Here is a 24762-nt window from a genome sequence, read left to right as displayed (position 1 = left end):
ATATTTCCTAGCGTTAAAATGTATACCGGGAAACAGCTATTAGCTAACAAATAACAGTCCTTATGAGATAACATTGCGGGTATATCGCGGTAGGACGAAAAAAATAATGTTTCGTTGTTTTGCTGAGAAATTGTTTGCGTTTAAAGTTATACAGAAGCGCAGAGCGATCTGGCGGTGTTTGAAAACAAATGTTGCGACGATCCAACGATCGCGCTTTTTACGGACGACCGCGAAGGGTTAATAAAGTCCTGCGACAACGACGTCGTAATTTCAGCGCTCCGTCGACGTCTTCAGTGCGCGATTTGGCTCGTGGTCCGATCCACATTTAATGGACCATCGACCTCAGAGAGCTTCTCCCGCGATGTCTCGACTCTTCCTTCTTAGATCGATCCGAGTGCCGAGTACACATGCACCCCCTCAAAAGCGAGCGGGCCGGGCAAACTTCTCCTCGATTACTATCGCAACTGCCGTTACTACACCGAGGGGAAACTAAGGGACGAACAGGCGACCGGGCTCTGTCAACCGCAACCTCAAAGCAACGTCTATACCTTATTATCCAGTTTTTGCTTCTAAAACTGATGGCGAAACGCTGTCAGACGTTTCAACTACGGGCGCACGAGACCACCTTAGAAGCTAATTGTTCGTTCTTGATTTAAGGATTTAGAAGCCGCAGCTTTTCCTTTTTCTCTCCCGATTTTGCAGTAGATGTTTTTCTAATAAAAATTTAATTGCAATTTATAATTTTTTTTCATAAAGTTTGCAATTTTCTACGTGAAATGCTTTTGGAGTAAAACATACTAACATTTATTAATATCTAATCCATCAAAGAAACTTGAAATTTTATTAACACAATCCAAATTTAATTTAACTTTCTTAAGCTTTAACTAAATTCTTGAGCTAACTAAATTTAGTAAATATTTAAAGATATTAAAATTAACATTAATTTTAAAATTCAAGGCGATGTAACTTTTTTCTTCAAGGCAACTTAAACTTAAATCCATGTAAAATTAACTAAAGAAGAAACTAAAAAGCGAAACAATCTTACTTATTTAGATCAAACAATGCAAATTTGATATCACCAAATTCACTTCGATTGAGTTAATGAAATTCTTGCAGTCTCGCTAGAGTAATAGCGCGGATTAATGGCGTCCGTTGAAAAATCATTCTCAAATAAAATTTTCTGCAAATTGAACGGGCAAGTACAGAACGAATCGGAACGCACTGCAGCTGTCCACGCTTACAAATTCGCGGCCGTGCAGCCTCGCTGCGTACAAATTCACGAGGCCATTTGATGGCCATTTAACGTTGATTGATCGATCGACCTGGCGCGACGGCGCGTTCAATCGCGCCGATTCCCGCGCCGCTCGGCAGATCGCTCGCTCCTCGCTCGCTCGCTCACTCGCGTCCGATGCATTATCTGCGGTTCCAAGCACGCGGAGACCGATGAATGGTTTATGGCTCCGCATGTTGCACTTGCAAGGATAGATCTCCCCGTCCCCCCGATTTAGGATCCCGCCAAGTTCGCATAATTCATCCCAGGACGACGACGATGTCACTTGCGTTAGCACATGCCTGACACGCCGGGTGCGATATCCCGCTTTCCAACGATTAGCTTCTCCATGGGTGATATCGCTGTCATTCCGGGACGTGGATTCCCGCGGGACACGTCACAGACAGCTTTTTCACGTTTTTTAACAACGCCGTAACGATAATGTCGCCCGTGTCACCCTGCGAGCGCGGGCTGGTTGTTTCGGGTGAAATTGCGAGTGATCTTGAGGGAATTGATAAGAAAGGGTATTGTGGAAACCTACCCCCAAAGAAACGTCAGTTATGAAAGTCATGGTGTATATACCGTTCAAGGATTAAAACATGTAGATAGACAAAGGATAAAGAGGAAAGAGGAGTTATGAAACGTTGTAATCCAGCGTGTTTGATGTAATTCTGCTTGAGTGAGTGCAAAAATTATCGCTGCTTCATGAAATGTATAAGGGTATAACCTAAAACTTGAAGGATTGTTATAAAGAAATTAAAAAAGATAGAATATATGATATTACAAGTATAAAATAAATTGTCGAATAAAATTATTGTATGTACAATTTGCGCGGGACGAGAATATAATTTTTTAATTAACTTTATTCATCGCAAGAGTATTTCCACCTTAATTAAATTACCGCGGCTCGTAATTTCGTCGTCGCGCTCGTTCCACATTTTAATATTCATAATTAGAAGAAATCTGCGATCTAGTTTTACCAATAGTAACTGAATAGATGGGCAAATAAATTGCGAGGCAAATAGATCTTCGTCACCCTCAATTATAAATGAATATTTAACGCAGGACATCACTTAAACTTTTCGGACGAGCTGATGGTAATTGCTTGGTATTGTGTCGGACCGTATATTCTTGTATCTCATTGACGCTACAATATAGGAGACAGAAATTCGTTATACAAATTAAAACTTATTTGGTGTGCTGCCGAGTCGGCTGTGCCGCTTCGTAGATTCGCTAAAATAAATTAACGCCAGTCCAATTATCGTAACGAGTCCCCTCTCGCTCGCGTTCCGCCGCGTTTTTTCGCTATCGATTCTTTTGCGATACTTTCACGAAATATTCTGTAGCTACATTCTCTCAATTTTTCTTGCAATGTCCACCTAAATCCGATCAACGTCATTTCGGTGTTCCATTATTCGTGTCGTATTCTTGCGTGTAATTATTCTACACACGTGCCCTCCTCTCTTCTTATTTACGTTAGAAATAGCGAGCGCAAATTGTTGCGCATAATGAAAATGTATACGTTCCGTGATGGTATTCTTTGGAGGGAAGACTTAAGAATGTGGGGAAAATTGACGACTCCTCCTCGTAGGTCCTACTTGAGAGTGAGTGCCCGAGGACCCGTTCCCAGGTGTACAAGAACTCGGGGATCTGATGACCCAGGAATCCAATTACCACGGGTACCCGAGTATATCCCGAGGATTCAAAGCGCAATTTGAAAAGCTACCCTCTCCTCGCGCCCGTTCTCACGGGACACTAGATCTAACTAGGAATTGGTTATCAATAATTCTGGGCATTGCTTCCGGGACGTGACACTTACTAGAAACGCTGAGGAGGACGATCGTTTGGACGAGTATCGAAACTTCGCCATGTCCCACGAGCATCTTTAATGTAGTTGCGTCGCCGGGCCGGGGCTCGTCGATACAGCGCAGCAGATATCGGCTGCTCTTTTCAATATTAAGCAGCATTCAGTCTTATGTAGACATCATATCGACGTAGAATAAAGTAGATACCAAAATTCTGAGAATTTTGATGAGCCAAGGATTCAGCGATTGAAGCGTATCTCCAGATGAGAAATCTCCTCAAAATTCTTCCGAATATACAAACGCGAGCATTTTTCTTACAAGTCATAAAAAGATGTTGAATATCAACACACATGTTATACAGTAAGAGGAAAAACTTTGATTGTTTATTATATCCACTCTTAAAAAAGCCATATTAAATCAAATTGAATTCATTGTTGCCCCTCCCCCTTTCTCCGCAATGCTGATCGGTTCTCTCGCTTGGTTCGCTTCGACAGTAATTGTCAGCGCGGGAATCATGTTTGACAACTCACAAATGACAGGTTATCGTGATTTTGATTATCTTGATGCATGACGTTAAATAAATGTAAAAATTAAATTTGATAGAGAAGAAGGTGGTAATATAAAACCCTGCTGCTGATATGGAACCCCCTCAATATCTCAAGAAGACTTATAGCTGTACTTTAAGGGTGACAACTAGAACTTGTTTAGGAGTATTAGGTTGCTCTCTAGACGGTGAGAGCGCTAGGTTCATTAATTCTTTAATGGCGGTAGATTAATTAACCTATTTCTGTTTTGTTACAAACCTTTGAAAGATACGTAAAACTCTGCATGTTTATTTGTAACAGGTAACTTTTAGCTAGAAGTTTAACATATAATGTTAATTAACATTTCCACGTGTTTAAAAATATTCTTCATAGTCTTTTTCCTTTTGCTGTAGCCGCTATATTATTGTTTTTCAAGATGGCAATATTTGTATTATGGACCATCAAGATGCTGGGTCAATGTCTGTGGATTCAATGTAGTCTCTGCAGGGTTCACAATGAGTGTGCAAAAGCAGAGAAAAAAGAATACGTGTGATTTTTACTAATAGACAAAAGAAAATGAATTTTCTTTTTCAATTTTTTTTATTATATAATAATCTTTTTTAATAAAACAACCTATTTTTCATTATTTCAGTATTTAATTCTTTCACAATAGTTTTTGTTTTAAATAGATTACTTTTTTAAAAAGCATTCAATATTTTGTAAATTTTTCTTAAATTTTTCGCATTAAAAAAATAGCAACATCCATATTACTAGCGCATCGTGACTCAACTGCTCACTTTTCGATAATCTTTATACAGCTCTTTTCTTATAAGTAATAAAGAATTATAAATTAAAAGTTAGAAATGGATTGTCAATAGAATAATTAAGGAATCTAAGCATACTAGGAATAAAAAAAATTAATCTTATAATTTACAAGAAATCGCTCAAAAACAAAATAGAGTTCCACATTACCATTTCCTCTAATACATGTTATTAAAAATGTTTAATGCTTGAGAATAAATGACGCGCGTTTTGCGGTATTCTACTTACAAAAAAATTAAGAATTAAGTCTATCTAATTTGAAAATTTTGTTTTATTTGACAATTATGAATTTTGGCCCTAACTTTTTGTCATGCAATTATGTACTTTAAATACGATTTTTCTATCGATATTTCGTGCATCCGTTACATGTTACCGTACATGTTACAGAACCAGTACGCGCGTAGTTGCATAGAAATGTACGGAGATATTAAGCTGCGACGTGATCGAAAAAATATGCGCTTTTTTTTATCCAGCGTGAGTCGTTATTAATGCGCCCCACGGCTGACGCCTCCGTTCGTCTTGCCGTGACGGCATGCGGAATTTCCAGCGACAAACGCATTGTATAATACGCAACGCGAATCTGCCACGAGGCTAGCCATAAAACAAACAAATTGCCGGAGTCACGGCGGTTTCGTGTTCCGAATTTGCGTCATTCATCGTCTACGGTATCACGCATATACAATTTACTTCTATTTCTATCATTTTACGGGAGCACTCGCACAGTATTATTTCCGTCAAATTTTCAATATAGAAATTTCCGTTGCGGAAAGACAAAAGTGTTAACATCTTTCAAGTAAATAATAGTTTTAATTATCGGCTGTTCTTAAAACTTTTCAATATATGGAAAAGTTACTCCTGCATGGATATTAAATTTGAGAAGCCTTTTATCAAAGTACGTTGGAATAGCTCTTATTATTTTAGATTTCTTATAAATTCATAGACGAATAAGTATTCCTCAAGCCCGGGAAAGTCGGTCAGCTTTCCGGGCGTATTAATGACTTCATTGAACAGCCATTAAAGTATCTTTATGTATCTTAGCAAAGGGCTTACAGAGAAGCTAATAAAACTTCTTCTTATTACTTGCTTAATGCGCAAAAGTCTTCCCTATTGTGACAATAAAGGAATATTCCCTGCTGTGATAAAAAGAATTTGCCCGAGAAATAGGACGCGTGTGTCATCACAATAGTCTGATTCACAAGAAACTTGATAGAGATCGAACAAAAAGTTTATAAAATAACTAAAATAAGAATTAGAATAAAGCTAGGATCGTAAATTTTGAAAAACCTGTCAATATTAAAAATTATAAGAAATTCTATATAAAAATTTACGACTTTAGATAATTAAAAATGTTGAAGATTTAAAATTTAATATCAAAATCTCCACATATTATAGAAGCTACTTTATGAAACTAAGACTTGAACTAAAAAGATTGAAAAACGGCGTCAGGCTTCAAGAGGACAGAATTAATATACGAAGTGCAAATATTGAGACTCAAGGGTGTACGTATCATAATTATGTCTTTGGTGTCTGTTACAGAGGTTAATCGAGCCGAAAGAGCGAGAAAATTCGGCGAGCATCTTAGGGCGAAGTCGCGTGGAAACCTTAATTATCGCTAATTGGATTTTAGCCCGTCACGTTTCGTCAGACTCCTGTCAGTGAGTCGAGTTGCAGAGATACCGGCTGGAACTCCGCTATCGCGGCAGAGAATCTATCGGCATCACGATGAAGAACTTCTCGATGGCCCTGTACCCAATTAAATGAAAGTAACTTTCCGCTACCGTACAGCTCTCATCACGGGAATTACCCCGGGACAAGGATAGCCGATGCCGTTTCTCCAGATTTAACTTAAGTTATTAACCTTGATCAAATTTGTTCAATTTTCCGTCTTTTAATATGAATGCGGGAATATAAGAAATTAACTAACTAAATTTCCGAGTTTTATTTCAATCAATCAAAGGCTATGCCACTTTTAGATCTTAAATGCTTGAAATTTTTGGCTATTGAAATCATATTTCTAGAGAATTAGAATTGGTTTTTCTAATTCTCTAATTTCTTAAATTGTATTTTTTTCTACATGGTCTTATTTTTTAATCTTAATTTGCACTTTCCAATATTTGTATTTTAATTAAATCAATTTTCTGCATAGTAGGGGCTAGTGTTGGTACACTTTTTTAAGATTTTTTTACACGTAACTATATAATAAATGGAATACAACCCGCAAAAGAATTTTTCAATAGCCGCATGCTTATACAACACAAAAATCGTTTTTTTAACTGAATAGTATAATTAATTTTGTTGCACCAATAACAATTATAAAGCGACGACATTTGTAATAACTAATAACCAGCTCCATATACGGGGTAAGTTGTTACAGTACTGGATTAAGTTGTGAAAGATCCAGTTTTCAAAGTATAATATATTTATTAAAGAGAAATAACAACATGTAACAATATGTGTTACATTACATTTACATTGAGTGCAAAATTATAATATAGATATAATTTAACTGATGTTCCGTATTGACTGGTTCTGATATGTAATAAGAGACGTTAACGATGAAATCTTACATAAGATTAAAATATCTACCGCTATATTATGCCGAGGTTATGTGTTACATCGACGGAGTTGGTCGAAATTATAAGTAGAACAGCAGTAACAACCTACCTCCAGCCCCGACCTGCTATATTTAGATATTTTGATTATTGTTTAAACAAAGAAATGTTTTAAGACATTAACATAACTGGAAGTTATTAACGTTTAAAGTAATGATTTTAAAGACACAGTTAGAATTATATAATGACCAGATTTATAAATATAACATTTAATACATCACTGATTTATTTTACTTTTGGCTATACAAAACTAGAAATATTTTCTGTTTGTAAAAAATACGCTACTCAGCCTTAAATAACTAATTGAAATATTATCGCAATGTTTTTGCAGAAATATTATATTTTTATATATATGCAATATATATGCAATATTATCTTTTGCAATAATTGCCGTGTACCTACTTGCCCCATGTACCAACTAGCCCCGGTCTCCCCTACTTTAAATTTTTAAATTATATTCTGTTATATTTTTTTTCTACTTGAAAACACGCATTTTTAGCTCCATAAATTTTTATATCTATTTTCAATATTCTATATTGATTATATCCATATTGCATCTTTTACATCCTTGAAATTTATAGAATTCTAGCTTTCCAAGAATTTCCAATTCCATAATCCTACAGAATTGTTAGTTTCTGAAGCAGCCCCTTCATAAACGTGCGTCGATGCCGGCGGAATAAAAATAAGAACGACCGGGTGGGTTTTTATTCACCATCGTAAAATATTTACAAGTGTAATTTCTCATGCTGTTTCCTTAGTGAATATCGATTATCAATAGCTTTTTGCGAGAAGACGAAGAGACGCGGATAACTCGAAACTTTGTCGGTGTCACGGTGGCACAATTGGACATTATTTTCATGAGGCATGGTAAAAGCAGCAATAATAAGCTAATTTCATTAAAGGCAGTTTCGATCAAATCGTTACCGAATCACCGAGTTTTAACCTGACCCCTGGGAAACTTTGTCTAGCTTGTTTCATCGATACCTCCCCCTCGACTTCTTTTATTTTGTAAGACACGCTCTATGGATTCTCTGGTAATTATCGGAAAATGTCGTAACTGCGGATAAGTGACATAATTAAAGCTATCAGATACTTTCTCTCGGGGATCGATCTCAAGAAATATTCTCGCCGTCTAACGCTTTTTCTTTTAAACTTACGGATACTTGCTAAAGTACTGCGCTAAGTATCAAGAATTTTTTGCCGCTGGCTTAATAACGTTCTCGCGTGTTTAAAATAGTTGATACCATAGGGAAATTTCACGTCTCGCGAATTATCTTCCGCGATATTTCATTGTAACGTGTATTATCTCAATATGTAATTCGCGCGATATATCTTCCGAGACTTCCAGGAATTTCGGTGTCCAAGAATTAAGTATCTCGCAAATCCTTAAATCTTGGAATTCGGAGAGAGGGCTTAAAATGTGCAAGAGGCCAAGGATATATATATAGTTATATTGGTATCTAGGTACTCGCGGGAAAGAACCTCCGGGATCCCGGGTATGCGGGATCGAATGAGTAAAAGCCGAGAGACGAAGAAACGAAAAGAGACAAGGCCGATGGGGGTTGGATGAAAGATGGGGACGGCAACGTCGGCGGAGAGCACGAAGGGGTTAGAGGGTGGGGGCGGATAGCGCGCCGAGGCAATATCACAGTCGACTAGCACGAGCCGTCCCGGCATACTAAGCGAACGGGAGTGATTTTTAAAACAGAAGACGGAGCGTCCGCGGGAATCTTAAATAACTGAAAACGCGAGGTGTTGGGAGGGTAGAGAGGGAGGGGTGGCACGGCGTCGCGTTCGGGTGCCGGCAAATCGAGGAAATATTCCGGGCGAACGGCCGCGAGGGGGAGAGTGACAGTCCGGGAAATTGGAAAATTGAACTCGTACTCTCTTGGCGGATCCGTCAGTAGAGTGCCTCTACACCGCGACATCCTCTTCCCTCATCCCCCCACCTTGCAACTAGAGCAATGTCGCTCCCGATACGCACGAACGCCCTTCTCTTTGCTTGCATCAATGGTAATATTCCCGAGGAAAATCAATGAAGATCGTTACGTCCAGTTGAAATTTATGTGATGGAGGTGGAATGAATGCAAAAACTCAACCAAGTAATAGTTTAATCTGTAGAAATAGACACGCCACTAATCAATTTTTTACAAATATTGTTACATCAATTATTCAAAAATTTTTATATAACTAATATCTATTATATTAAGAATATTAAATGTTTTTTATCTAAATATATATTTTTCTCTTTTACAATTTACAGAATAATATTAATATTTTTTAAATCGATAATTTTGATAGAGATTGTATTCTGTAATTGTATTAAAATAAACATTGTGTTTACTTTCTATTTTTAATTTGTGATTTTTCTTTTATAAGAAAGTTTGCGATAACTATTCGCGATAAGTAAACTCTATTAAACTTTTCCTATGAAAAAAAATTTCAGATTCCTTGAGGAATAAACTTGTTGCTAATATACCCGCTTTACAGCGCGCAAAAAAAAAACGTAGGTGAATTATCTACGCGCACGTGCATATAGCTCTTTAAGCATTATACTTCGGAAAGGATGCATTTTAGGACAATACGTCCATCCTCTCCATCCGCGGAAGCCGGGAGGAGGTAACCTCGCGCTCCCCCTTAAGACCTCTCTTGTACTACCCATGAGTCTTTTGTGAAACTTGCTCTAAAGTTCAGGATAGTAACGTCCCTACGAACAAATTTCGCCGCCAAGGCAGACGAATTATGTTCCCATAGGAATAAGTCGTCGCTCCTCCTTTTGCAGATGCAAATCATTGTCGGAATTCGCAGGAGTATAGAATCGCTAAGACTAATAAGGATAAATGGAATTAATATTGATGTTACCGATGTTACTGTAAATCCAGAAAAAACGCGAAAACTATACCCTAACGACAATAATATCCTGCATATCTATAGAATATACTAAGGATATATTTAATATTAATATACTGAGAACATCCTTATAATATCTTATACTTTACGATATCCTCTAAACATCATTCTCAGAGAATATGCATTTGCTGTTAGGGTACTGTATAGCTTATTGTAACTATATTGTAATTCAATGTACAATACAGTTGAAAACACGATATAGTTGAAAACATTATAGTTGAAAACTCATAATTGTGTACATTTTATCGAGCACATAAAATAAACTGTCCTAGTTATCCCTGAACGCTGACGTTTCATTATTTATTCAACAATGAGATTAGCCGTAATTAAATGCAGATCGGGGGACACTGTGTACATCGTTTACCTTTACTCGGCACGTGCATGTGCGAATTTGGCGCAGCCCGTCGAATTATCGAGAAGCTCTCCGCACGCTTGTCAATTACCCGAATACGTGTTTCGTGCTTCCGAACTGAGATGTAACCAGAAATTCCCGTTGAAAAGCAATTTGAGCACGGCGTTGCGTCAAATTCAATATTCAACTGTTGTCTCGTAATGCACTCTCGCGTGGCTGCATGCTCCCGAAACGCATCGCGTCACAGATCTTTGTGGCATTAGAAACTTTTTTGGCAAAATAAATCTTTGACAACATAGGCATCTTCAGTATATTTCTGATACTGCATATTTTTATGACACTGTAAATCTACATGCTTTTTGTACAGTTCTTCAATCCCATACATTGTCATTTCTGTATTTAATCATATTTTATCTTCGATATAAAGTTTTTTGATATTACAGCTCACTACTCCAGATCATTATCCCAGTTTTTTTTTCTACAAGTTTAATACTTAACTTCTCTCATTTAAAAATGTTCTCAGAACAATTCTGTCAATTAGATCTCCAGAGCATAGATATTCATAAATATTTTATTTCACGGACTCGTATTATAGTTCCCCATTTTGTTATAGAAGTAAAAATACGTGCTTCCATAAACCTTTGATATCGTAGAATCGTATTTCTATGGATTGACATGAGTCGATATTTTCAATAATATATATAATATTTATTTCTCCACGCGTCTTTTATATATTTATTTTACTTATTTTTTATTTACCTATTTCGTTTGTACCTTCTTTATGCATCTTATATTGCGGCACTTTAAAAATTTTATTTAAAAATTTCGCTCTCTATGGAATATGGAATAGAATATAAAATTAAATTCAATATTTGTCTGTCACCGCGGCATACTGATATATTTAATTCAATTCAGTTAAAATATAACACAAAAACACAGACGCGCGCGTGCGCGCGCATACGAAACTATCTCTATTGAATTATATCGAACAGCGCTCGGTTTCGAAGCGGGACGAACGATAGGTATTAATTTCAACTTGTCGTCGAATGAATATTTCTTGGTCGAACAAAACGTCGTAAGAAGGAAACGCGGTAACATAAAATAACATTGCCGCAAAATTTTTGCGCCATGTTTCTAACGAGCCCATGAATTTTTGCTTCACTCATTTCGGTGCTAAATGCGCCAGCCGAGAAGAAAGAAAACGTAACGGATGATAGTAAATCGTTGGCGAGCAAGAGGTCAAGGATGAAAAGTTATAGCGCGACATGCACTCAGCTAATTTCACCGTTTTTACCGTCGTCCTTTAATATCTTTCTTATCAGAATTTATCGCGCTCTACAACAATACTCGCGTCGACATTTGCCAAGAGAATTGCGCAAACGACATAGAAGAAAACTAGATTCTAACCAAACGGTGTTGACCGCAGATCGTGAATCGCGTGTACATTGTCCTCTCGCGCCACAATAAAACTTTCACGGGAAAAGGGAGATCCGTAAAAGGATACGTCAAGAATCCGTAAACTTTAGAGCAACATCCTGAAACTCGACTAAACTAAAATCTAGAACCTCTAAAACAACACCGCGCTGCAACTTGAGAACTGCAGCGGAGAAATAGGAAACGAAGGACTCCGGCTAACGCTAGATTTCTCTCGCGAGCTGCGAACATTTTCAGTAAAGATGCTCCGTTGAATAAAATTAGGGGCAACTTTTCCTTAACGAAAATTTAAGTAAAGACCTTGTTACGGAGTTAACACGGCAAAGTAAGGAGTTTTCAGATTAAAGCTACAGAAATACTGTAAACGAAATAACAAGATCGTACTTTTAGCTAATTAAGCTTGCAAATTAAGTTGGTTTCATCGCCGGGCAATAATAACTCGTCGGATCGAATTTAACTTTAAATACTATTGCAGATCAAATTATCGCCATGGAAGAATCTATTTGGATCACTTGTCGAAAGATGAAACGCTTGCTCCTTTATCGATTCTTAAATTTCACGATGTATTCTGCTCTGTCTCACACATATATCCGCGCTATTTTACATGGAACGCTGCAACGGAATAAGCTGCTTTCTCCAATGTGGCCAAAAATAATTTTCGGCGGTACTTGTCGCCCGCGCGCATGGAAGCGACCGGAAAGCTCGACACCGACACCGAGAGTGGATAGGGGTTCCTCGTTTAAATTCAAATCCCAACCTACTTCCTTGGAACCCTTTCGTGAAATTTACTCTCCAGCATGCATGCAAAATAATCGCGAGGCTAAACTACAAGCACATGACTGTGTATCCTGCTAAAAATTTGAGCCCAGAGTTACAAATAATATCACATCTATGGCTAAGGTTAGATAAGCGAAATACTTTAACTCAGCTACTAAAGATTAACTTATATCTATTTCTACTAAGAAGTAAAAATCCTATCTAAATGAGAAAAAAAGAGAGATAAAGAGAAAATAAATTTATAAAATTAATTATCTGTATATTTCAATAAAAATCGGAGAAATTTTCAGAAAGTAATGTTTCAAAAATGAATAATAATTATTAGGAAAAATGTTAAACAGACCCCCTTGGTAGTTCTAATAGTGTTAATTGTGCAAAATGCGATGTAAAATAAGAAATGCAGAAAGATATTAAAGCAATTATAATTATTAATTGAAACAATAATAATTTAGAAAATACGTACTTTTACATAGATACACCGTAACTTGTTTAAAACTTATAAATACTGACTATATACATCTCTGTATAAATAATGAGTTGGTATATATAAAATCTGTTTCTATGCTTCATAAGTATAAAAATGAAAGCAAATTGCTAGTCTGGAGAATTTTCTACTATATCATATTGTAGTTCCTTCAAATTTACTTCACTTTTATCGCGTATTAAGATTCCGTAGTACCAGGAGATAAGCGTGGCGAATGTTTCCGTGATGTCGAAAATCATCAGGCATCCTGCAGACTGATGCTAATGTTCTGATATGACATTTGCGCCCTCGGTACGTCACGCCGTATAGGTACGTTGAGTCTCTCTCTCTCTCTCTCTCTCTCTCTCTCTCTCTCTCTCTCTCTCTCTCTCTCTCTCGGGCATTATGCGGCGCATATATGCGGCAGACATTTCATGATCCGTGCGTTAAGAGAAACGACAAGGATAAGTCGATGATAAAGAAGGCATTTCAAAAGTCATCATCGCGTCGTAGCTCCTCTTTCGAAGATTACGACCGCGGAATCAGGACAACCGGGAATCGAAGAAAGAGAAATCCAAATAGTCGTAAGAACACGCTCGTCATACGCTTGCAATATTACACGCTGATTGGACTTGATATTGAAAAAAGTTTCCAACTGCAAAGCTCGAATTTAAGTTTCAAATAGTTGCAAAATTTTAAAATTACGAAACTTCAAAGTACACATGCAAGCGCACTGAAGTTTCCAAATTATAAAGTGTTAAAATCTCCAAGTTATAAAATTCAACTTTTAAAAAGGTACGAAAAGTAAAGAACCAAAGTGAGAAGGGGGGCTCAGTGTCAAAATCCACTAATTATTAGTTTAGAATTTCACACCGCGATTCAAATATCGCGGAAATTTAAAATCCTTTCTCCAAGTCTGAGAGATATAGCAATCAGAGATTTCGGACCGGAATAATTAGGAAAGAATTTAGTGAATGCGTTTAACCGCGCATTGAACATGCTTTAGCTATACGGTACGATGCAAGAAGCGGCAGCAACCGGCTAACCGCTACGTGCTTCCGGGCAGATAATTCTAACACAAAACCCCTATGTAAAGCCCCGACCGGTGGTGGGTTGCTCATGGTGTGTAACGCGATGTTAAATTGTACCCGTTTCGAGCGATTGCCGCGAATAACGTGGCGGCTAATAGAACATAGCCGTGCGAAATTCGCGTATCGCTATACACAGTTTGCTTTGTGATGTTGTTCTCTCTCTCAATAAGACGCGTCGATGGAGATACAGAGCTGGCGATTTCATGCGCATCGAATTGAAATCTGAACAATGCCGGCAGCCAATTAACGAACCGATGTACGTACAAGGCGTGCGTAGAACGAGGAAGAGTCTATCGTATACGAGCGAAAGATTCCGACGGCATTCCGCGAGTTTCGACTAATCAGAATTTGATCTACCTGATTTACCTGCAACTTAGCGAGCGAAAAATTAATGCAATTGTTTGTTCGCCCTCAAGAAAATGACTCGGTTTGATCGTGAATCGAGTCGAATTTTAGAACCGTTTTTTTTCAAACTTTAAAGAGAACCGAGTAATTTTGCGATAGCTTCCAGTTTTGCGGTCAAAGTATTTATCTGCTCGCGCAACTCGACATCAGTTTCGGTGGGCGATAAAATGTGAAACAGGTTCGCGCCCGCTCTTGGCTATTGCGGTTTTCATTGCAACCAACTCGTGCATTATCGACTCCCGCGCTGTGTTTCGAGGGTTCGATAACGCCCTGGCAGCTGTCACCGATGGCGAAAAATCGGAACGTATCGGCAGCGAGACTTCGAAATACGACGAGTAAAAAAGATAAAAAAAGAAGGATCGCTAATAGCAAACTGCAAAGCGCATCATGTTCTGCAAAAAGGGCTTACAATAAATTATGAGACAACTCCTAAAATACAGGACGAAACGAGGGTAAATGCAAATTGCACAAACAGTATTCCATACAATTTGATTGTTTAAATCAAGAACATGTAATCCAAACATATCCTATGTATAATCCAGAAACAGATTGTTGTTCCATTATTTATGGTATATTCCAAATAACACAGATAATATTCATAATTGTTATAAACTTAAAAAGAATTCACTTTTTTGCTTTTTCATAGAGAAAGCTTTGCAACAATTTTTTTTTATAGTTTTTTATGTCAATGTGTTCAGAATGTTCTAAAACGTCGAAAAATCGCATTTTTTTAAATGTCTTTTATGTGTGTACGTGTATGTATGTACATGTTCCCCGAAATTTCAAATGTCTATAAACGTCAAAAACTGCTCAAGTTACAGCGCTGCATTTTGACACACAAGTAAAGTAGTACAATACTTTTATTTATTGTCATTTTTATAAAAATTCATAGTGTTTTAGATTTTAAGGAATTAAGTTTTAATTTTTCCTGAATTTTTACTGAACTTATTCATTTCAAATACAACTTAACCTTATCCACGCGTGGTGATAATCAAATCTTACATATTGCATTACGTGCATAACGAATATAAGGTGTAACTCAGGGGAATATGCGACTCGTTGTGTTTAACAAAGCTACGGCTAAAAACGCTCTTGTAAATACCATGAAATTGTTCATAGTTCTATATCTGATGTTTTGCATAAGTTTCGTTTATTTCCTGGCAGTATTATATACATATAGTTTTTATTTTAATAATATTATTAAAATTCAAAAAAAGTAATAAAAACACATTTTTTTCACGTTTTAAAACACATGTTTTAAACAATAATGCCTCAGGTGTATACAAAAAAAAAATAAAAAGAAAAAAAATGTAGTTAAAAAAAGTGTAGCTGACAGTTATAAAATTTAAAGTTATAAAATTTACAAAGTTTTAAAATTTCAAGGTTTATAAGGTTTTAAAATTTGTAAGGTTTAAGGTTTTAAAGTTTTTAAAATTTATTTTTTATTTTAATTTTAATTGTTGCAATCCAATATTACAATAATTTTAATATTACAATTTAATTTTAAAATATTATTTCTTATGTTAAAAACTATTTGTACTGACTTATTTTAAAGACAATTTGTACTGTTTTTATGAATAAAGTAACTTTTGAAGTTAAATTACTACACATTTGTATGTAGTATATTTGTATATTATACTATGTGTGGCATATTACCCATATGGTTGGGTAATATGCAATTTTGCAACACTTTTGTATTTCTTTCCTTTTAATAGTAAGCAATCAAAATATTTTATTAAAATCATGTACAAATGACAGATAAAAGAAGAAAAGAGAAGACCAGTATGCAAAGATACTTCAAAAAGAAAGAAAAATAGTCTAGAAAAAAATCAAATTTTTGTTAAGTGTGGCATATTCCCCCGAGTTACCCTATATACGTTTAATAAAATAAAGAACTACTTTTTGTGTATTGTAATTTTAAAGTTTAAAAAAGTTTAAAAATTCAAAAAGAACATAAAATGCCTGTTATGAAGCTCTGCGCGTTAGAATAGTATTCAAGAACTATTTTGAATTTACTGCGAATTCTTATAGAGTATAAAAAAATTCCTTTTATATCTGAAAAAGGGCTTAGAGCTCAGTGACACGAAAGCTCAGTGAAATATTTTTACTCTCAGAAATGTTTTTAGAGCAGAAATAGGATGGAAAAAGAATTCATTTCATAATTCAAGAATTAAAAAAAAATTTTTTTCGAATTCTCTGCGTCATCTGGATTAAGCACAAACAAACAAGTCCATCTGTAAAAAAGCATTCTTCTTTTCTGATTTATACCATCTACGAACATTAATTTTGTCGAATATTCCGGATGAATAGAGATTAATAGAAATTTTGTTTCAATTTTATCTTCAAAAGGATTAATATCCGACATTATAATTATCGGAAAAAATTCCGTGTAACGATCAACACGTGCCGGTGAGCGATTCGAGGACCGTTCAAAATGCTTTAATAAGAGTGAATTGCGCAAATAGTTTGGAAATTTACGCGGTAGGAATTCTTTTCGTTCAACCATGCCTGCAACGATACGGTTAGTACCGCTACCTCCGCTCTTTGCGGTTTGCCGTGTTTTAAATACTTTCCAATTAGCACGGAAACTCGCGCATTCGCCACCATGTACAGCTTAGATTTGCATGAATCGTTTATTCCACAGTACGTGCAGTCAAAATCCCGTACTGCGCCTGGTTTCTATTCGTTAAGGAATTTGCACACTTCATCAGTAAATTTTCAATTCGACGTTCTCATTCGTGCTGTAGTTTCTTTCTTTTTTTTTTATTTTAAGTTAAACATTTACAGTCGAAGATCCAATGTAAATTATTTAGAAAATAAAATAACAAAATAGAATACGTCAGCTTAATAAAATAGGTATAGAGGAGTTTGAGGAATTTGGCGTGGTGCGCCGTACACCTAAATACATTCAACCCAAGAATATTAAATGAAATTTTGCTGGTAGCTAGAAATTCAAATCCATAATTAAAGCAACGTCTGTTTTCGAAAATTCGTAAAATATTTGCATTCGCAATCAACCTTGTTTGAGTTACACTTCGGCAAAAAGCGCGTTTGCGTACGCGCAAAACGGCATATTAAATCGTACGTAAACATCTCCCATGACGTTGAATTGAAAGTAACGTTTTCGCGTGAGACACCAGCTTGCTGCCCGTGCCAATGATCTGCCATTGGAAATTGTAATTCTTCGGCCTTCACGAGGGGGGAGGGGGTAGAGTGGCCGCGGTGTCACGTTACTGGATACATATGGCGCTGCTTAATAAATCCAGCAGATACAACCCGCGCCGCAATCTAGCCGCTGGACACGTAATCTAGCTTAACGTATGTATCCACTCGATTTTCTCGCTTTGCCGCTGGGAGCCCTTTTCCGCCCTCTTTCCATCCATCCCATCTCTCTCTCTCTCTGTCTCCCCCTATCTATCTTTCGCGCAGCTCGCGAGGAGACCGGGGAGGGTCTACCGCACACCTCTGTATGGGATTCCCAGATATGAAATCGACCATAGATATGGACTACGATGGATCGCTCTTGAAACTGAAAGCGCGCGCGGGGTTAGAGACGCGAGTGAACCACCACGAGTCACTTCCATAAAATTGAACCTCAGATATTGCGGACTATTCGCAACTGTCTCGCGTCATTGCATATAAATTTCGAGTCAAATATGAATATATTTGCATATCGTAGTTATCAAACATAACTAGTTAGAAACCTTCGAATTCGTTAGTTTCCGCTTGGACTTCTATCCGCTATATCTATTCTTTGAGTTTTCACAATTTTTACTCCAACTAATTTAACTTTTACGACGAAATGTTAACCCGGTCGACACGGAGCATTAGTTACTTCAGTTATCAAACATAGATTGAACCTTCAAATTCGTTAATTTCTGCTTTAACTTTTATCTGCTACTTATCTGTTCTTTGAATTTCCACAGTTTTTATTCCAACTAATTTTAACTTTTACGCCAAAATGTCGACCCAGTAGACACAGAGCATCAGTTACATTACATACGTTACGTTACATTGATGCTCTGTATCAACTGGGAAACATTCCTTAAACGTCAGAAACTTTCTATCGTTTTAAAATTTACTTTTGAAATACTATGCTATTTTTTCGACTTATTGAAAATTATAATACACTTTTTCTTATTAGTATTTTCAAATTGTGTTGTTTGGTTTGAATTTATTGCGTGTTTAAGTGCTTCTGACAATGAGAGAAAGGGGGGAGATTTTAACATTTTCAAATTTAACTAATTATAGCAGAGATTTTAACATGTTATATTTGACGTCATAAATCTTCTAAAATAAGATTCTTGTCAATATAGCATTTTTGAATTCTTCTGGATAATCTGAAAAATCTGTGTATGAAGCGTCAAAGCTCGCATTGCACGATCTCCGGAGGGAAAATTGGAGCGCGACCGGAAAATAAAAATTCGCTCAATATTACGATTGTAACAAATGCGCGCCATAGAAATTGATTCGATCGTAATTCCATGGCTATTCATTAAAAACGGTATCGCGTATTTTGCTCCCGGCCTCGTAAATCACAAATCGGTGTGGTACGAGGCATTAACCGCGATTTGAACGCGATATGAATCCAACGTAGATAAAGTCCGGCTTTACAGTCGTAAACGGGACGCGGTGATGACGAAGTCGTAAACCAGCAGCGCTGGGATTTAAAAGGTATGCGGCGTACAGTTCCATCCCGCATATGCAGTGGATCTTGGGGAAGATCCTCGCGGAATCGCGGAGTAGTAGCTTCCGCTTCATTGGGATTTACATGATTGCGAAGACGAGAGCTGTCAGGATCGGCGGCCGAGCTCGATTCTAACGCCCCGACCCTGAGCTTAACCTTACGTAACAGCTCCTGGTCTGGCACGAGACGATAAATCTTCATGGAGGCATTAGTGGTCCCTGTTACCCCGCGTACGTGCACTCTATACATACGTACAGATACAGCGGTTGTCAAGGTGACCACAAGAAAAGAAAAGGAACGGAACAAAAAAAAAGGGAGCAGCTCTTAATTGTCCTTTCCTAATATATATTGATATATGTCCCCATAAGTTTGATGACATCTCAGAAAAAGAAGGATAAATGAGAATTTTTATCGACTGACTATAACTTGTAATACACTCATTGTCATAGTTGTACTTAAAGTTACCCAGACAGCACGCATGTTCAAAATCGGGACATAAAACATTTTAAATATATCTTTATATAAGACATATATCTTTAAGACGTCTTATGTCCGATTTTGGATATAACGCTATCTAGGTAGTTATAACTTTAAGCCGGAATGGTAATCGCTAGATGATGCAGCGACGCCGTATTACAGATTCTAATAAAGCAATAAGCAGAGTATCCCAACAATACTCGAAACTTATTGCACTTTTGCAAAGTGCAATATGGACGCAAAGAATGGGAAAATTATGGGCACGTTTACGCCGGTAAATAAGTCTTACTAGTAAATAAAAACTTAGCGAATCTTGATTCACCGGCAAACTTTCCCAAGCAGATCATCGCAAGATCGAGCGCGCCCCAAACTCTCACGATTTCCGAGAAGAACTTACAACGACGTAACGCTACCGAAACAAGATTCTATGCGCGCGCGCGCGCATGCGGCACAAACTTTTTCTATAAATCAACGTCGTCCTCCTCCAGCAAAAGCCCCCCCGAGAAGTGAAGAGAGTCACTCAATCGAAGAGCCGCGCGAAGCGTTTACATTTGGAACAACTTCGATTTCTCCTATCACGAGACAAATAACTGAGTGGCTTATACAAATACCATCTTTTAAATTTACACACAGTTGGTCTTATCCAATAGCTATTTATAAAATGTTTCCCCTTTCTTTTTCGGAGCTAAAGAGAAGCGATCGGATTAACTGGTCTTGCTATGAAATCCCTGACGCGCTATTGGCGATTACGGCCATTCGGCTTGATTCCGTTCTAAGATCCAAATATCCCGAGGTATTAGGGCACTCACGTAAACCAAGATCGAACTGTCTATCCGAACGCGGCAGGAATCAAATTACATCACGGACAATAATCATTCCTGCCGTTCGATCACAAAAGACGAGAAGCGAGATTGCACCGCTCCTTTTTGGAGAATAACGATCCTAGCACTGTATATGACTCCTGTATTCGTAGAGGAAGTTGGAAAACCAATAAAAAAATGCAAGAAAAATAATTTATCTTATATCTTACGTCTAAAACATATAGCAGAGTTTTGAATCTTTTTTTTTCACCAATAATTCCAAACTAATTCAAGATCGCAAAGCTTTGAAAATCTACAGTTGCGACGAGGCACTGATGTCACCTTCAGAAGTTTCATCCTCAAACCACAGTATTAAACAAATATTTGATATTTCTGCAACTTTAGGATTTCAGTACTGGAGGATATTGAAAAATCCAAACTTTGAAGCATATCGTAAAAATATCGAATATGTATTGAGAGATTCGGAGTCGGCATCTGATAATTCCAGAAATGCGCGTCAGGCGATATCGTAATCAAATGCGCTACGACGGATTATCGACCCGTGGCCCAAAACTCGCTTGCTCGAGAGTAGGCGAAGTTATATACCGCGATATGTTACTTAAATGGCGATACTAAAACTACGGTGTAAAGTGAGACATTTTTCAGTCCCAGTGCCCACGTGCGCGAGATACAGCGCGTCATAGTGTGCACATTGCATTTGGCCGAGTTCCACGCGTCCGCAGGATTCTCCGTTCGCAATTTTCGACGGAATATAACGCGCCGATGTGGCGCGATGTGCGCGAATGCGCTGCGAATACACAGACGCTAATAAATTTTTGTCATCCAATTAATGTTGCGACTAGTAGCTGAGATAATAAACGTTTTCCTTACTGAAGGGATCGCCCTTCATATAAATCGTTATATAAGTTATATTGATATAATTTATTATTATATATTATATATCAATGAGTGAAAAATAATTAGTTACATTTTTGACTTCTTATTACTTATAATTGTATACAAACGCTCAAACAAATTCAAAAAATTCCTGTAAAAACGTAGAAAGAAAAGGTATTATACCTGATTAAAATAATTAAACCTTGAAATTATAAAAAAAAGTTATAGAGATAAAATTAGAGAATGTAAGGAGATAAGACGATAAAAGAAGATAAGGTATATAATCGAAAATTTATAATCTCATGATTTAATAAATTAAAGATCACGAACATCAAGATAATTTTTTAATTCTAAAATTTATTAAAACTGAAAGATACTCTTAATCTTCTGAAGAATCTGGGATTTAAAAGGCTCAAGATGTAAAAGATTCTAATATATACATTTAAGATCTAACAGTTTTCAGAAAATCTGAAATTTAAAACTTTTTTCCCAAAATTGTTTAGTCTGAAAGATTTGAAATCCGACATTTAAAAATGTATCAAAAAAGTAAAAATTTTTTGAAAAGTATACTCACAGGTCTTTAAATAATTATGGAGATGTAAAATAAAAACTTAGAATATTGACAATATACATAAAAAATGCCCGTATTTAAAACTTAAGCAATTTCTAAGCACAATTTAATACGATATAAATTTACATTTTAACGTCCTTTTCATTTAGAGGACTATTATAATATACTTGAGTTCTTTATTGAGTCGTTGTAATCTTATGCAGTTTTAAGTTCCGAGATCGTTATACATTCCTTACAAAACCCCTTATATTTCAATTTTAGAACCTTGGATCTTTGATTTTTGAACCGGCAAGATTCTATTCACGCCGGAAAGAAACTTTAGGAAAAAGAGGGAAAGAAAGAATAATACATCTAAAGTTGAAGGGGACTGCGGCAGAAACGAAGAAAGAGCGAAGTTGGCTGAACTCTGATTATGGCGCGAAACGGGGACAACTTGAGATGAAGTCGAAGTAGAGCCAAGAAGAGGAGAGCCTCCGACGAAGGGGATGAATTCTCCTGTTCGCGCTCGCTGTCTCGATCTCCCGTTTTGTGTCTTGTGTGTGCGCACGCCTAACCAGAAACGCGTTACCCAGCACGCACGCCTTATACCGAAAGTCTTCCTCTTATATAGTCACACCGCAGCGCATAGAATGCATTTCATCAAAACTTGCGGCTTTCGTCTCGTCACCGCGAGAGCGAATGCCCTATTCACTACCGCGCAACGGCGTGAATCAGGCTCTCAATCTCGGATATCGCGTAGCCGAACACTTACTATATATACTCCGGACGTACTACGTGTGCATGAGCGAGACCATTTACAGCATGAAATAAGTTTCCAACTACCTGAAGTAATCTTGCGAGCGGCTACGTGCGGAGAAAGTCGAAGAATTTCCTTTTAGTTTTAGCGACGATGGTTAATCTGTGTGTAAGAGAGAGGAAGAAAGAGTTAGAATTTGGAATGTAAAATTCTATGGATATATGTGCGGCACTCTTGAACTTGCATGTATCAGAGACGAAGGTAGATTTGTAATTATATGAAATAAATATCTTCTTTTAAATATGTACATTTTTTGTAAGCAACTACACTCTGCACGCTCTTGACAAGTCGAAGATTGAAATATCACTCAAAACGAGTGTGAAATGCAAGTGTAACGAAAAGTGAAAATTGAGCCTATGCAAGTCGAGTGATTCGCCACTCTAACAATAAGAAAGAGTAAAATTGCTTTATAAATGGCACTCTATTTGAATAAAAGGGCACTCTTTTCGAGTGCAGTAGATCAGTGTCTATAGGAGTGACTTATGTCACTCTACAAATTTGAGTGGAAAATTTTCGCTCTGTAGAGTCATTTATCAATCTATCTTTAGTGAATCGTGATTCACTATAGCTTTAGAATAAGATCGTATCACTTGTAGAGCAGCAGCTCTAAAAATTTGAGTAAAAAATTTACTCCTACTTCATAAGTGTCTGCATATTTACTCAAATTAGAGTGACAATCCTTTTTTTTAGAATGACTATCACGATCATACGCGCTAAGATTTAGAAAGCACGTATTGATATCGTTAATATTTATCCCGCACAATGTAAGCTTTGCACTTTCATCAACAGTCTTGTACGGCGCCGCGGTTCTCGCCCGCGGTATCGTCATGAATATTAAGATGGTGATAAACGATTTCGCGCGATGATAGCGGAAGCGATTGCGCATTCGTCCGTCGAATCTCGCCGCATATTTCTTGAGACGGGAAACGCCGAGTGTACACATGCGAGGCACGTAATCCGCGTTTCGCCGTTGCGTCGGGAAAGATAAATCAGGCGTCTTATATGTACGTAAGCAGAACAAATTTCATTCAATCGCGGGAATCGCGCGAGTGTGTGCGCGAAAATCGTGTGCGTTTGTTAGCCGCGCCTCCTACATTTATCAATATAGAAACACATTTGCATTTTCGGGCCCTCTTTCGCGCCCATGCCAAATCGGCGTGGCGCGGCGGCGCGGGCGGGATTATTTTTCCAATACGCTACAAATACAAGAGGCGTATTTTCGAAGGAAATACAGAATATGAGATTGGACGCTTGTCGTCGTCGAAAGACACGTTTCGATTCGAGAACAATATCGCACCGCTCGTAGAATCGCGCAAATTTTTCTGCGGTATTTTTATGATGTGACTTGGGTTTATTCAAAATGTCGCGACACGCGCAAAAAATATTGCGGAAAAAGGCAATCTCCTGTTAAATGGGACGTGAATCACGATTATTATCGCGATTAATCGCCGTCGGAATTATCTTTATAAATATATCTTCGAGGAATGTACTCAGTCTTATTTGCGACATACATCTTTTAGACATGCGTGCTGTCTGGGTAATTGCATCTGCAGACACTTAATTATGTTTACATGCTCGAAAGAGTGTATATATGCTAAGCTACGCGCTTAAGGGTTGGAGCAACATTACATGCCTCGTGTAACCGCCGAAGCCAAAGATATATCGCGCTGGAGTTTATTCCAGAAGTGTCTGAAACTTCTTGCAGTGCGCTTCGGCACTAACCGCCACAGAGCTCACAAAGGTATAATGAGCACGTAAATCGTCAGAAACTTGTAATCCGCTTTGAAGTCGGCGCGCGCGCACGCGGGCGGGCGCAAGCGGATCGGCGACATGGCGGTCGCACGTAAATTCCGTCGGCCGTTTATGCAAATTATCGGCGGGCCACAGGGTTAATACATTTTCGCGTGCGCGCGTGCAACGTTTCGCGATATCTATAACGATTCGATACCTCGGCAGGCTACGCTCTGCCCCGGCTCTCCGGGTATATTTTCCAGCGAATTTACAGCATTTGCATACTTCGGGAATATTTAAACGTGGAAACCCCCGCGGCAGGTTACCGTTGGAAAAAC

At 37.5% G+C, this 24762-nt stretch overlaps 1 protein-coding gene across 2 annotated transcripts in view; it reads right to left on the bottom strand.

Annotated features, from left to right (window-relative positions):
- The window catches only part of Nlg-4 (neuroligin 4), a 232164-nt gene that overhangs the window by 205530 nt on the left and 1872 nt on the right, over positions 1-24762 (bottom strand). The gene's annotated exons all lie outside the window — the stretch shown is intronic.

The sequence above is a fragment of the Temnothorax longispinosus genome, chromosome 11 (genome assembly GCF_030848805.1).
Source record: "Temnothorax longispinosus isolate EJ_2023e chromosome 11, Tlon_JGU_v1, whole genome shotgun sequence".
Taxonomy (NCBI): domain Eukaryota; kingdom Metazoa; phylum Arthropoda; class Insecta; order Hymenoptera; family Formicidae; genus Temnothorax; species Temnothorax longispinosus.
Note: the sequence above shows the minus strand (reverse complement) of the source record. Positions and strands in the feature narration are given on the sequence as shown.